General features: G+C 44.9%; 1 long non-coding RNA gene across 1 annotated transcript in view; it reads right to left on the bottom strand.

The window, feature by feature from the left end:
* LOC149310382 (uncharacterized) overlaps window positions 1–9,082 on the bottom strand; it is a 23,165-nt gene extending 14,083 nt beyond the window's left edge. The window contains exons 1-2 of the long non-coding RNA XR_016281562.1: window positions 8,983–9,082; window positions 8,520–8,633 (exon numbers count right to left, since the gene is read on the bottom strand). This is a non-coding gene — a long non-coding RNA (uncharacterized LOC149310382). The remainder of the gene's footprint in view (window positions 1–8,519; window positions 8,634–8,982) is intronic.
* Between the last annotated feature and the right edge of the window lie 3,231 nt (window positions 9,083–12,313).

The following is a 12,313-nucleotide window of genomic DNA, read 5'->3' as shown; positions in this document are numbered from 1 at the left end:
GATACAGCACATCTTGATTTCAGTAAGGCCTTTGACAAGGTCCCCCATGATATTCTTACCAATAAGGTAGTAAAATGTGGGCTGAACAATGCAACTGTTTAATTTGCCCATCTGTGGACTAGGAGCTCCACCTGCTGGGGAAAACAGCAAATTGCATGTTCATTAAATACTGTTTATGGTCACTGGTTTCATCTCTAACACAGCAAACTCACTCTTTTGGTACTTTTCAAGCTCTAATGGAGGGGAAGGAAATCAGTCTTTTCCTGGAGGCTTGAGCCTCCAATTCAGCTATGCCTGGGGGTCCCTTGCTGTTTCCAGGAAGGTCTTTCTTTCTCTTCTGATGATACTTTGCTTCCTGGAAATGTTTGAGAGGGCATCCTCCTCATCTCCCAACCAGCTGCCTTTTGAACTGGACCTCTCCTTTCCCATCCATCCTTCTGTCTGCTTCCAGGGCTGTGTCTGGACCTCTTGGCCATCTCTCCAGACTTCTGCAACCAGTGTCCTGAAACAGATGGAGGTGGCAGCAGAGTGGTTCCTTTACTAAACGTCTTCTTCTTTTGTTGTGTCCCTTGTAGTTGTTTCTGACTTATGGCAACCCTATGGCAGGACTATCACAGAGCTTTCTTGCCAAGGTTTGCTTAGAATGGGTTTGCCATTGTGTTCTTCTGAGGCTGAGTGGGTGTGATTTATGCCCAAAACCATCCAGTAGGTTGCCATGCCTGAACAGGGATTCGAATTCTGGTTTTGCCAGAGTCCTAGTCCAGCTCTCAAAGTGCTACACCACACTGGCTCTAATCTCCCTCTTACACATGATGTGACCTGCCCCCCTGCAATAACCTTGTGTTTCAGGACCTGACCGTTAAACCAATCCTACTCCTACGTGAAAGGTAAAATGGAGAAAACCAACAGCTTTTTACTTTCAGAACTTCCCGAAAGTAAAAAGCTGTCATTTTTGATCCATTTTACCTTCACTTTAACTTTGTATTATTTCACCTTTGCACAAATGTGATGTGATAAACTTCTCACATTTATGGGTGTTTTTAAAATTTAAATCTAGTTTAAACCCCATTTCTGAATGGGATTTTGCTAGTGTGATAATGTCCTTGGTTTGATTTCAACCAGAACTTTGGGGGCATACTTATCAAATTTGCAGATGACACCAAATTAGGAGGAATAGCTAATACTCCAGAGGACAGGATCAAAATTCAAAATGACCTGAATAGACTAGAAAGCTGGGCCAAAGCTAACAAAATGAATTTCAACACGGAGATGAAATGCACAGATATAGGATGGGGGACAGTGTCATGGCCAGCCAAGAGCAGGACTCAGAGGATGAGGAGGAGGATGTGGCTCCTCTAGTGCAGGGGGAAATGGAGGCTCCACCAGGTCCTAATCCTGCCCTGCCAGATCCCAGCCCTGACCTCCCAGCCCCAGAGGAGGAAGCTCAGCCAGGTCCTAGCACTGGGGGGATTCCTCCTGAGGCTCAACAGCCTAGTGATGACTCTGGGGAAGAGCCAAGCCTGGAGGTGCTTTCCTTTAGGCAGCGGAGGGCTGAGAGGGCTTGCGTGCGTAGGTCCAGGAGAATTGCTGAGAGACAATTGGCAAACAAGCCTCAGCTGGCACTGGGGAGAGCATCTCCTATTTAACCACCTGGGAGATGCTAACTCAGTGCCAGAGTTTATTGCAATTTCCTTCTGAGTGATTACTGTCAGCACTGGCTTCTTGCTTCCCTGAACCCCTGTTTCCCTCGGACCCTCGACTTTGGAACAGACTGAACTTTTGTTACCTTCTGGCTGCCCTGACCCTGGACCTAACTGACTTCCATGGACTCCGGCATCCTGACCTTGGCTTTGTTTCTGGTGTGCTTCTTTTGGACTAACATAAAGGTCTGTAGACTGTCTTTCAGTTCCTTTCTTGCTGAAACACCCTTATCCGCGTTTGTTTGGATGTGTGCTGGCCGTAGTCCAGGACTGACACCTGGCTGAACAAGACTACATGTGAAAGGGATCTGGGAGTCCAAGTAGACCACAAGTTGAACATGAGTCAACAGTGTGATGCGGCAGCTAACAAGGCCAATGTGATTTTAGGCTGCATCAATAGAAGTATAGTGTCTAGATCAAAGGAAATAATAGTGCCACTCTATTCTGCTCTGGTCAGACTCCACCTGGAATATTGTGTCCAATTCTGGGCACCACAATTTAAAAAGGATGTTGAGAAACTGAAGCATGTTCAAAGGATCACAACTAAAATGGTGAAGGAAACCATGCCCTATGAGGAACGACTTAGGAAGCTGGAGATGTTCAGCCAGGAAAAGAGAAGGTTAAGAGGTGATATGACAATCCTGTTTAAATACCTTAAGGGATGTCATATTGAGGAGGGAGCCAGCTTGTTTTCTGCTGCTCCAGAGAACAGGACCCAGAACAGTGGATGCAAGCTACATGAAAAGAGATTCCACTTGAACATTAGAAGGAACTTCCTGACAGTAAGGGCTGTTTGACAGTGGAACACACTCCTTCCTCAGAGTGTAGTGGAGTCTCCTTGGATTCAAATTGACCTTGGAAAAAGATTTGTGAATTCGCTAGTTCACCGAATTCACCTACATCAGGAGTGACTTTGGACTGAATTAGGATCAGGCTTAGAATGACTCACCATAGAAAGCAATCATATGTGATAATCTGTCACGTAATAACGTGAATTTGCATGGTTGGGTCCGGAATGGCTTCGCATTGGAGTTGCAAAAATCGTCGTGTGATAAGGTCCTATGATTCTATGATTCATTTGCACACATAATTAGTTTTTTTAATACACAAAGAGGATCAATGTTGCAGCTTTTTGGCATTAGAAATAGCCTGATTCTAAGCAGAACTCATTGGTTTCTCATTGTCAACGTGTGTTACTTCTTGTTACTTATCTTCAGGGTGTAAGATGGCTTCAAAGGAGATTCTGTTCTAGTTGCAAGCCAAGAAGTCACTCTAGGCAGCATGTGAAACTACCTTATGCTGAGTCATTTACCACCCATCAGACCTATTGTTGAGCCAATAAAGCCCCTACCCATGACCTTTCATGCCTGGAAGAGAGCAGGAAGGGATAGGCAAAAGTTTCTGCCTCTTTCCCTGTAGCCATATATAAAGTGAATATTTCATCTGCTGAGATCTACAGCTGGGATCTATTAGGTCATCTGAAAGTCTCAGTGGGTGATGTAATTGCTTTGCTATGTCACCATAGCCAGACACACCTGCTCTCCTCCAGGCATGAAGGGATGGGGAGTGGATTCAGGAGCTGGGTGTAGATAAGAGGGAAGTAGGTTACTGTGGAAGGAGGAAAGAAATACTACCCTCTTCAGTGAACAAAGGCAGACATGTGCAGGTGGAGGGTTAACTTATATGTGTGTCTGCCACTAGGAGGATGCCAGGCTATGTGACAAAACATCTCACTTGCTAGGATGATCTGGGAATATGTGGTCCAAAAAAAGAAAGTTTTCCAACCTCTGGGTTGAATACTGCACACATGCTTGTGGACACCCACACAAACATACACACAGATCTACCAACAGATATACTCTGGGTTTTGGTTTCAAGATCCCCTGTGGATAACAAAATCCGTGTATGCTCAAGTCCCATTAAATATAATGACATAGCAAAATGGTGTCCCTTATAAAAAATGGAAAATCAAGGTTTGATATTTGAAATTTATACTTTTTTTAATATTTTCAAAATGTGGATGCTTGAATCCTTGTATAAAAAAAATCTGTGTATAAGAAGGGCCAACTGTACACACATTACATAGACTAGAAGCTTGTTGTTGATACACACAGGTGTAAACTCTGATTACCAGCATATTATTGGAAGGGGGACATTGAGGAAGGTGGTCATCAGGACCTCCTTTTGCAATGTCCCTATCCCCAGAGACTCAACAGCAGCTTGGGGTACCTCATGCAGTGCTATTTCCCTGGCCACTTATTAGTTACGAGGAGGCTCCCAGGTATAAAAGGAGAGTTGGGACAAACCCAGGTGCACCCCAAGCCCATCAATAGCTAGGGAATGGTGCAACACCAAGAGCCCCCTGCCTGATGCTGTTCACATGGGAGAGAAACCAAACAAAATGGTCAGCTTGTTTACATTGGCAGAGACTGATGTTCCACCAGCAGGCTACCCACATCTCCACCATACTCTTCCTCATCCTAATCCAGATCTCATTGTGAGCAGAAGGGGACATTCCATCCTTTCTACATTGCTTGCTGGGACAGGGAGATGGCATCATTGCACAGCCTTCAACATTTCACAGATGAAAACTGGGATGCATGTGGCCAAATAACATTAGTGTGTGGTCAAGATGGCATAAGCTATCAGTGAGGAAGAACACACAAGGTAGAAAGGTTTGCAGCAGTTTGGTTTTGCCTGAGCTGACTGGGAAGGGCAAGATTCTGTTCTCCTCTCCTCTTGCTGATTAAATTAAGGGCAAACTCTTTGAGTGCTTAAACTGAGAGCAAATTCTGAATATCCATTGCAACAATGGAAGCAAGAGTAGAATGAAAGGAGAAAGTAGGAGAAGGAGAGAGAAACTGGGACATTATAAAAGCAGCTGAAAGAGTGGGATGACAGAGGATTAATTGGGACTGTCCCTGCCAAATTGGGACCATTGGAGGGTATGATCTTGAGTCTTCACATCTTTGTCTCTCCAGACCCTTGCTGTTCCTGACAACTCCTATGAAAGATTTTTGTTCCCCATTGCCCAAATTCAACCAAATTTCCACACCCCTCATAACTGTAAATATTAGCAATGTAGTGGCCACTATCTGTAGGTCGTTCCTTTAAAGCATTTAAAACTGGGTATAGTTCCAGAGGTCTACAGCAGGGGTCGGCAACCCCCAGCCCATGGGCCACAAGCGGCCCGCCGAGGCCAGGGGACCGGCCCGAGCCCAGTCCTGCCACCGATTGCCAAAGGCCCCGCGCTGGCGGCAATTGGCGGCAGGACTGGGCCACTCGCGTGGGGCCGCTGGCCTCCTCCCTCTCACGTGAGTGGCCAAATGCCCCACGCCCTTGCGTGAGAGGCCAAAGGTCTCTCGCGCGAGCACACGAGGCCTTTGGGGGGGCGCTGGCCTCCTCCTTCTCGTGCAAGAGGCCACTCGCAAGACAGGTCAAAGGCCCCGCGCCCTCTCGCGAGAGGCCAAAGATATCTCGTGCGAGTGCGCAGGGCCTCTGGGGGGCCACCGGCCTCCTCCCTCTCGCACGAGCGGCCGCTCGCGCGAGAGGTCAATGGCCCCGTGCCCTCTCGCGAGAGGCCAAAGGTCTCTCGTGTGAGCGTGCGGGGCCTTTGGGGGGCCGCCAGCCTCCTCCCTCCTTCTCGGCCTCCGCGGAGGCTGGAAGGAGCCCGTGGGGCCAAGAAAGAGGGTGAGGCCTCCAGCGCTGGCAGCCCCCGCCGGCTCCTTTGCCGGCCTCTGACAGGGCCTGGGGCCCCATCAGGGGCTGGCAAACAGGGGGAGGCCTCCAGCGCTGGCGGCCTTTGCTGGCCTCTGACGGGACCTGGGGCCTGTCAGGGGCCGGCAAAGAGGGGGAGGCCTCCAGTGCTGGCCCCGCCTCTGGAGGGTTGAAGCTCCACCCCTGGCATGCGGCTCCGCCCCCGGAGGGTGGAAGTATGTGGCCCCGCCCCAGAGGGTGGAAGCTCAACCCCCCGGCTTTGGCCCCCCAGTTGTCTGAGGGACAGCAACCCGGCCCCTGGCTCAAAAAGGTTGCCTACCCCTGGTCTACAGCCTTTACTGAGTTCTGTATGTAGAGATGGCATTCACAAATGTGATTGCCTAGTAAGAGTGGCCAAATAAGCAATGACTGATGAAATGCTATGGGCACAAAAGTGTCACAGGATGACCCAACCAGGACCCTAGCCAAAAGAGGTAAGGTATTCATTAGTCCTATATTGTGAATGGCAGTTCAGAAAAAGACAATTTGAAGTGCATATATTTAATCTCCATTTAATTTGCTGATCATTGGTCACTTCTGATATCCTTCTTGTCTGCCTTGGGTTTGCTCTACTTCATTTCCACATGCAAGGAGCCATATCTTAGATTACAAAACTGGTTTGCAGCATTTCCCATTAATGCCACAGTTGGCTGGTAGACTTTTGCCAGAGGGACAGTTTTCACGCTGTGGAACATGGCAGTAGCCTCCCAGGTTTTTACAAGCATTTGTTGTTGGTGGTTTCCCTGGAAAGAAAAGAACCCAAAGATTCTGTTATCGATAGAAAAGAACCTGAATTTTTGGGTTGTTGATCTATTTATGTTTTGTTTAATGTTACTGTGATAGAGCAATCGTCCAGATTTGTTCTGTCCAGGAGTCCTTGCAGCAGGGCTTTCTCGTTGGAGGGAGAATGAAGGCATTGCCCCCATAAAGAATTTTGCTTTCCAAGGACATTTCACTTCAATCCCCAATTTTTAGGCATTGTAGTAATTTAAAGCTTCGGTTGAGCATTTCAAAATACAGTTTAGGCATCCCAAGAAAAGAAGCAGGCAAATTTACCAAGGAAATGTAGACACAGCAAATAGATGGGTTCTAGTTATGAGAGATTTTCAGTGTCATGGTTTCTGCAAGGGTAGAAATTTGGGGACTAAGGGGAAATTGCATTGGGGGAGGGCAGAACTGTTATTTAGGGGGGGCTCATTTTACCACCTCCATCTACACCCCTGCTTTGGAGAGACCTGCACGATGTTTCTGATGCTGAGGGTTTTTTGTTTTTTTTACTTAGCCCTGCTCCAGGGGGCACTTTTGATTAGCCAAGCAAGCCAGATATTTCACAGAAAGTTGCAAAAGAGAGCAAAAAAGTAAGTCTTGTCATTGAATCAGGCTCTTTACAACTGATCTGAAGCATGTCCAAACAATATTGCACAAGTAGGAATTAAATCCAAATTCATCTGGACCAAGTCAGTTGTCTGGGCAGTAAAAGAACACCATCTATCATTTCTCCAAAATGTTGCAGGACAACACCTGCAGCCAGGCTCGTGACATCAACATAGTGGTGACACCTCACACCACAATGACCACTTCCATTGGATACGTGTAGACTAGGATGGAAAATGTGCAGTATATGGGCTCCGGGCAGCATCCAAGTGCTGTATGTACTCACTCTCAAACCTCACTGGGATAGCAATTGGGAGCTACAATCCGAAAACAATTAAAGACATGTGCTAATTTGGAGGCAATGTTTCACTCCAATACTGGCCCAAACAGCCCTAAAACATCTGCAAAGATGGCAGCTTAAGGTGCCCACCCTACCCCCATAATCCCCCCAAAACACCCCTAAAGCAAAACAACCTGTTTTCTTTGGCCAAAAAGCTCATCTGTGCTCCCCCCTGCGCTCCGCCCTGATGTCACAAAAGTCAACAATTTATCCCAAAAATGTGGATTTTACACAAATTGCTTTTTCTGCACAAAGTATGTAGTTTCTTTTTTGTTTTTTTGCACTAAGGAAATCTATAATTTTAGGCAAATTATAAATATAAAATATGAAAATATTTGCAGCAGTTGACCATGTTGACAACTGGATGACTCAATGTGCTGAGACACCATTGATCAGTGTGGATGAAAAAACTGCCAAAAAATCTGGGGAGCAACCCTGTGAGAGAGAGGTGGATGGAGAGGCCCCCTTCTATGTGACAAGTAGTACCTCAATACATACATGTTGGCTCCCATCCTGTTACTGAAATGTAGTATTGCAATATTAGTAAGGCTTGCATGTGTGTGTGTGTGTGTGTGTGTGTGTCCTCAAGTTGCCCATTGACTTATGGCAACTCTATGAATTTCATAGGGTATGCTTAGGCAAGGGATCCTCAGGGGTGGTTGTGCCTGTTCCTTCTTCTGAAATATAGCCTACAGCACCTGGTATACTTTGGTGGTCTCTCATCCAAGTACTAGCCAGTGTGGACCCTGATAAGCTTGCAATACCAGACAGGACTTCATGCCTTTAGGTTAGTCAGACCTACACCATTACAATTCATTTTCATGGTCTTTGCATAGGTCAGAATTCTGTCCCAACCACACAACTACTGAAAACCCACTCCTTCAATAAAACATAGCATGGCCAGTTCTGTGTTGTTGGAGACAGGTGGATGAATGGGTATGTGTCCAGCTATCTTCTTGCAGCTCAATGCACTACAAGGATGTCATCTAGAGAGAGCTCACCCTAGAGGTTTCTGCAGATGCCTGTCACAATGTGTTCAGCTACATGAAGATAGCTGGATGTGTCCCCACTCATCCCCCTGCTCTCCAGCAACACGGAGAAAGCCATGTGGGAGCTGCTGCATTGCTTTGCAAGATGAGTTTTCTTAGTTATAGATGGATTTTTTTTGCTGCTTTTTCAGAAGGCACATACCACACCAACTGAGAAATCTTTAATAATTCTACTGCAAGAACTTAGGAGACTCTTTTGGTTGAATGGAGTCTCCATTTTAAAAGAAACCACAGAATTCAATGCTGTGTTGTCTGCATTTGAATGATTATCAGTCCAAGCTGTTTAATGGCCTCACTTACTTTTACAGCATCTGGCATTAATGCCACAGTTGGCTGGAAGAGATCCATATGGGCATAGTCTACGGAGTGAAGTCTGGCAGAAGCCTCCCAGTGCACGGCAGGACTGAGTGCGCCCTGTACAAAAGGAACAGCAATGGAAAAGGTTTTTATTTGAAAAGGTGCCCATCATGTCAAAAGGGACTGGCAGAACAGACTGCTTGTCATGAAAGAAAGGAAGAGCAGCAGGGTTAGACAGATGGAAAGAGACTAGAAGACAGCAATTGTCTCATTACTGATCTTCATTAGCTATTGTGGGAGCATTTGGTTTTGCATCATTCTTTTTTTAATCGCAGTGTATATCTCCCTCCCTCCCTCCCTCCCTCCCCCCCCCCCTCTCTCTCTCTCTCTCTCTCACACACACACACAGTCCACACACTTTATTTGGATATTTAAATAAATAAATACATGAATATTTCCCTCTTACCTAGAGCAACATGGAAGACAAGTACAGCCACAGCAAAGAAAAAATAAAGCAGTCTCATGGCTCTCACTTTCTCTAAGATCTCTGCAAGTTCTGGTGGGACACTGTGGGAAGGTGATGTTGGATATGGCCTGGAAGCTTCCTCTATTTATAGAGTTGCAGTGTGAAAGGGATGTTGCAATATACATTTGCACAAACATTGCAAGCAGCTTTTTAGCATGCCTTTCCTTTAAAATTTCTTAACTTTCTCACCATCCTTCTGCCAACCGTTTCTTCTAGATCACGGCGTAGTCAAAGTATAGCACCTGGGCAGAGTATGGTTCCCAAGATGTTTTTGTGGCTATAAGAAATCAAAAAATTTAAAAATTGCAACAAAAAAACCAACTCTTTTTGTTGCTTCAGCATGTCCCCAAATGTATTCTGGGCGTTTGGAGACCCCACCCCCCATGGACCCCAAAAGGATTTTAAAATGTCCACTAAGGGTGTGGGTTCCATTTCCACTATAATTTGCTGGGTCCTTAAGCAAATTTAGGTCCAGGAAAGGCATTTTTTGAAACCCAAAGCATGGTGAAACTGTTCCCATCCCTAACCCCAGAGGCATTTTGGGGCGAACAACTACATGAGAATAGGTGTGGTCCTCCAAGTTCACCAAAGGGTCTAGTGTAGCCACCTATCCTTTCACAGTTGCTCACCCTTGTTCTAGATGCAGGGTTGTGCCAATTGAGCTAAAGATGCATAAGTGCATGAATTCTTAAACTTTCTTCTCCAGGCTAAACATACCCAGCTCCCTAAGTCACTCTTCATAGCGCATGGTTTCCAGACACTTCACCATTTTAGTTGCTCTCCTCTGGACATGCTCCAATAATTGAATCCGAGTTCCTTCAGGATCCTGGGGTGGCATGGGTGATCTCAGACCTCAGTAAAACTGCTGTCTACGCCACAGAATTAATGCAATTTGACACTGCTTTATCTTTTTTTTTTAAATAAATTTTATTGAATTAAAAAAAAACAATTTACATACCATACAAACCGTAAATTACACATAATACACACGTACAGTACAAATGATACAAATATTTATACATAAATCCCTAAATAACAAACAGTACACTTGTTCCTTAGACAACAATTTAAAATCAAACAACAATTAACATAAAAATTGACTTCCTAGAGTTTACCAATATACTCATTCTTATCAGTTTGCAGGTATTTAAAGATAATTCAATTTGACACTGCTTTATCTGTCATAGCTCCATCCTTGCACTGACAAGAAAGGCTAAATATCTAAAACTACAAATCCTAGAATTCCATACCATTGAGCCATGGCAGCTAAAAGTAGTATCAAACTGTATTAATTCAGCAGTGTAGCTGCAGCCCCATGCATAACATCATAAACATGATTTGCAGGTTGTTAGGAAGGATCGAATTCGGAGAATTTTAATTAGCTCAAATTTACGAGAGACCTGTCCTAACAACGCACGCAGCGGATCATGTCCCTATGTGTATACCAGAGGTCATCTAGTCCAACCCCAAGAAACAGAGACTCTAATGCCAATGAGTTGCAATTAAAATATAAACATTTATTAAAGCCACACAACAAAAGGGATCACACACGCACACACACACAATCAATGCTAAAGCAAGGGAGGGGGAGAGTTTGGGGGGTAAAGGAGAAAGGATAGAGGCACCATTGAAATAATTACCAAAGCGATGGATGTGAGTGATGGGGGAATGATGAGACACGGCTGCGGAGAACAGGGAAAGCAAGCAGCGACCGCGGTGGCTAGGAGCTGAGTTCCAGCAGGCAAAGCTAACCTAGAGGCCCGAAAGAGACAGTGAGCATTGGCTTAGCTCAAGTGATTTCAGCGGAGCCCAAGGCTCAGAAAACTCAAGCCTGGAGCAGCAGCTCTGACAAGCAAGGTTTTGAAGTTTGGAACTTCAGCTCAACAAGCCCAAAGAAGTCAGAAACCTAGGTCCTATTTATACTGCGAAACGTATCCTCAGGCTATAGCTACCTGATGAACAAATGTCTTGATGGCTATCTATTTGTAACAGAAATTTCAGGAAACTTAAATTTCTAGGATTGGCATAGCAATAGAATGGCAAGAGGACCTAGTAATTGAAAATCTATAAGTTTATTTCCAATTGTCGACAAAGGAAAACAATGAACTCAGTGGAATTCAAGTTCCAAAAGCTGAGGCCCCGAACAAGACAAAATGGCTCTTTTTATATTATTCAAGACAAAGAAGCTTCTTCTATACACCTGATTGGCTAATTACAATTTAAACATACAGAATTCTTACAATCAGAACAGAAATACATGCATACATTAAAACTGCATCATCACTCCTTATCCCCTCCTGTAGAAATTCAGTGGCTTTCCTCCTAACCTTGCTTCTGAATGTCAACTATGTGTCCTTATCTCAGTAGTTTATGTTATGTCTTTTTACTGGTGCCAGCTTCCATCCAGGTCAAGATGCACTCCTTATTCCTTTGCTCTAGTTTTCTAAACTGCAAGCCTTTATTTCAAAAACCATCTCTCTGGCTGACAAAGGTGACTCCATCTTTCTATAGCTTTTTATTTCAACAAGGAATATTTCCACCACATGGAAAGCAGTGAGGTTCAAGTGCAGGTACCATGCACTGCTAACAAACAATATGTGATAGATTTTGCAGCAATCACATATTGCACATCAAACTATCTAACAGATCCCTTAACTCAGTATGCTGATGTTCTCCTGGGTTTGTTCCTCATGGGAATTTCCATGTTGCTTCTTGGCTGTCTTGTTGGATTTGGGTGGTGCCATGGCAGCCATGAGACATTTCTTGTGTATTCTAGGCCCCAAAACAAAGAGGAATGAGTGGTTTTAGTAATGCTGGAAAAAGATGGGAGAAGGAGAATCAAAGAATCATACAGTTGGAATGGACCTGAGAAACCATCTAGTGCAGAAATCCCATGTGCTATGTGCCAATTTATCAGGGACAGTCCCTATCATCCTATGTCATCTTCTTTCAGCTTATTTTAAAATGTCCCAGTTTCTCTCTTCTCCTCCTCACACTTTCCTACTTGTCCCCCACTTACTTCAATATTTGCAAGGCTCAAAAATGCTTTGCACTCAATTGATACAGAAAGGGGGAGAGAGGAGGAGGAGTCCTGCTCTTCCCAGTAGGCTCAGGGAAAGCAAACTGCTGCAGTATTTCCTAGCTTATGAGTTTATTCTCATTAACAACCTTTGCCATTTTGACCACACTAAGATGCTGCTTGATCATAATAGAAAATGAATTCTCTAGGCTGAGAAGCACTCCTCACAGGGTGAGGCATTTGGACAACGGA

Source organism: Sceloporus occidentalis, unplaced genomic scaffold (genome assembly GCF_023333645.1).
Source record: "Sceloporus occidentalis isolate IW3139 unplaced genomic scaffold, rSceOcc1.0.p SCAF_6, whole genome shotgun sequence".
In the NCBI taxonomy this organism is placed as follows: Eukaryota; Metazoa; Chordata; class Lepidosauria; order Squamata; family Phrynosomatidae; genus Sceloporus; species Sceloporus occidentalis.
Note: the sequence above shows the minus strand (reverse complement) of the source record. Positions and strands in the feature narration are given on the sequence as shown.